Raw genomic sequence first — 3488 nt, 5'->3', positions numbered from 1 at the left:
CGCCGCTACTGGGTACTTGTTATATGGTAATTATTTATTTTAGTTTTATTTTTAGATTTATTTGGTTTTTTTACACTTGGTCTTGTTTTTGTGTTTGGAGGAGACAGGCTTCTATGGTTATAAGCTGGCAAGGGATCGGGAGTTTGTAGAACCAATCCTGGAACCCGACCAACTTTATCATCAATATAGGATAGAATCAATCCTTCTCCCTAGAATTCCTCAAATCCAAGAAGGCCAAGAGAATACTGTTTCTATGGTTTAACAACAAGCAGCTGGTAGGAAGGTTAGGAAAGTGGCAGTCCCACTTCAAATAAATTTGACTTCCCCATTTCAAAGACCGCCAGGGGGAAATTAAGTTGAAACACAATATGGTGTAGCTTCTTATTAGCGATAGACAATTTGTCGGGCTTTCACAAGAGGATTCACAAGTTAACTTCCAGTCCTTCATTAAGGTTACTGATACATTTACTCCGACTGGGGTGACTCCAAATTATATGAGGCTGACACTATTTCCCCATTCACTTTTGGGGGAAGCTAAAAGGTGGTTGAATGTAAAGTCGGCCAATTCAATCACATCCTGGGGTAACTTAACCCGAAAGTTCCTCATAGGATTCTTTCCATCGGGAAAGACTGTGAGACTTCGCAATGAGATATTGAGCTTCAAATAGAAGACTAATGAAAACCTCTATCATATTTGGGAATGCTTCAAGGCTCTTCTTCAAGAGTGTCCACACCACTAACAGTTCAATGAGATACTTGCTCATACTTTTGTAAAAGCTCTTGATAACAATACAAATATTTTGCTATATTTAGCCGCAGGTAGTCAAGCATTGGAATTAACTTATGATGATTTGTACACATTGTTAAACCATATAGTACAAGAAAATATAAATTGGCATTCAGATTCTAGAAGTGCCACAAAAAAATTACTGATGTATTGGAGTTGGACTAATTCACAGCCTTATCAGCACAGGTTTTTGCACTATAGAATTTGATCTACACATCATTCAGCAGTATAAAGTTGGGAGTAGTATAACCTGTAGCCAAAGTCATTATAGTCCAACAAGCCATAGGGAATGCTCAAAGGCCAAATTATGATAATGCTGACAAAATAAAGTGACAGAATTAGGCAATAAATCAGTCATGGAATGTTGCACGGCCACAGGCCCAACCCAGTCAGTCAACTAGTAATATGGAGGAGATGTTGAAGCAGATCCTAGCTAATCAGACATAGTTTGCTACAGACTTACAAAATCAGCAAGTGGCCATAAGAATTTTAGAGTTGCAAATGGGTCAATTATCACAAGCACTAAATGCCAAACCGCAAGGTGAGTTGCCAACAGATATAGAAAATCCAAAATAGGTTATGGCAATAACAGCTAATCACCTTGAGAAGTGGTAAGGAGATTAAAGAAGAACCTTCCAAGGCAACAAAGGAGGTAGATGTTGATGTGGTGAACCAACAGGTAAATGACAGAGTTATTGTACTTGAAGGAAAAATTAGTTGTAGAAGAAGTAAAGAAGAGGTTGCCACTACCCTTCCCTTAGTGGCAAATAAAAGTGAGGAGGATGTAATATTTAAAAAGTTCTTTGACACATTCAAAGAGCTTCATATTAATTTACCTCTTTTAGATATTTTGCAGAGTATGCCCAAGTATACAAAGCACTTGAGGGATGTGGTGGCTAAAAGGGTGAAATTATAGCATGTGGGAGCAATAACGGTCACTGAAAAGTGTAGTGCGGTGATGACACAGAAAATCCCCATGAAATTGAAAGATCAAGGAAAGTTTTCCATCCCTGTTCAAATTAGGAGTAAAGAGGTTCATGTAGTGAGTGATTTAGGGGCAAGTATAAATTTGATGGCCCTATCATTATTTAAAAAATTAGTCTTGGGAAAGCCTATATCGACCATTGTGGTTTTGCAGCAAGCAAATGATTCTATGGTATATCTGAAAGGAATAATTATACATGTCCTTATTAAGGTTGGTAAATTTATTATTCCTGCTGACTTTATTGTTCTTGATTTTATGTCAGATGAATATGTGCCAATTATTTTGGGCATCTATTTTTAGCAATCGGAGAAGCGTTAATTGATGTTAAAGAAGAAACACTCAAGATAAGGGTAGAGAATGAAGAGGTGGTGTTTGATGTATACAAAGCACCCATAATTATGCCCTAAGTTAAAGATTTGTGTATGATCAATGTTATTGAAGGGGACAAGTGTGGGGTGGCTAGTCCACAAAAGACCACTTCAAACTACCTGATTGAGTAGCCTAAGACTCTATCTCCTAAGCCTGACATGATGGAAGTTGATGAGCCTGAAAATACTATAGTTAAGAAACCTGTTGCTTTTGAGAGCTCACACCAAAAAGAGGTAAAAAGGATAAGAAGATTCCCCCAAATATGAGGAAAAAAATAAAGGAATATGGTTGAGTGGGTATGGGTCATGCCGCGACACTAAATCAGGCCCTGCTTGGGAAGCAACTTAAGTTAATTAGGTATGTTTTTTTTTATTTTTTAGTTTTTATTTCATGTATTTTTTATTTTTGGTTGAGTCATAGGTTATTAGGAAGTCTAAGTATCAAAAAACTAAGCTAAGAACATGGCAAAGACTGAGTGTAAGGTCCCACAGATTTCATTAATGCGAAAAGATGTTGTTAGCTAAGCCTAGAGGCTGCAGGCAATATTTCTATCTCTTACCTTCAAAATTCACTTTGGGTACAAAGTAGATTTTTAAGTGTGGGGTATGGAAAATTACCAAATGTTGGCTCAATTTAAAAAATTTTGTGTAAGATATTTGTTAGTGCTATTTTTTATTACATGATACAAGTGGGTTTATTTATAAAATCATGTTGATTGATGTGAATTACTATTTTGAGACTCCTAGGCTCAAGTTTATGACTCTTGTTCACGGTGTCTTAATTTTGAATTTATGTTATTGTTTGGTTGGGAGTCTATGATGATCTTATATGAGTTGAGCATGTGACACATGTGTGTGAGATTTTTGTATATTCCTTGTTGTATTTGATGTTTAGAACTTGCCTGGTGTGTGTGTGAAGCGAAATACAGAATGTGAGTTTAGGAGATTATTTAGGCATTTCTTTGATAGCCTTGTTTTATACCTTCTCTTTGTCCTACCCTTTGTTCATTATCCTAGTTAACCCCCATTGAGCCTTTAGCTTATTCTCTTTGGCAACTTCATATGTAGACTAATCCCATTATTTGATAGACCATAATTTGATCCCAAAAAAAGCACGTAAGTGCTTTAATTTAAAAAAAATTAGTAAGGAGTTTGAGAAATTGAAGAAGAAAAAGGTGAAATTGATGCCCCAAAGTAATAGTTATTGGTGTTAATAATTGATGTGTGGTATATGAATGTGATATAATTGATGCTAGATATATTTCTATGATTGTGGAAAAGAGAAAAATTAATTTATGTGGTAGTAAACTATGCGTCCACTAAGTGTTTATGAAAATGCTTAAAAGAG

General features: G+C 35.9%; 1 non-coding gene across 1 annotated transcript; it reads right to left on the bottom strand.

The window, feature by feature from the left end:
• Positions 1-635: 635 nt before the first annotated feature.
• LOC124889920 lies at positions 636-746 on the bottom strand. Its single transcript, XR_007048832.1, has one exon. It is a non-coding gene; the product is annotated as a small nucleolar RNA R71 (small nucleolar RNA).
• Positions 747-3488: the final 2742 nt, after the last annotated feature.

Source organism: Capsicum annuum, chromosome 12 (genome assembly GCF_002878395.1).
Source record: "Capsicum annuum cultivar UCD-10X-F1 chromosome 12, UCD10Xv1.1, whole genome shotgun sequence".
NCBI lineage: Eukaryota > Viridiplantae > Streptophyta > Magnoliopsida > Solanales > Solanaceae > Capsicum > Capsicum annuum.
Note: the sequence above shows the minus strand (reverse complement) of the source record. Positions and strands in the feature narration are given on the sequence as shown.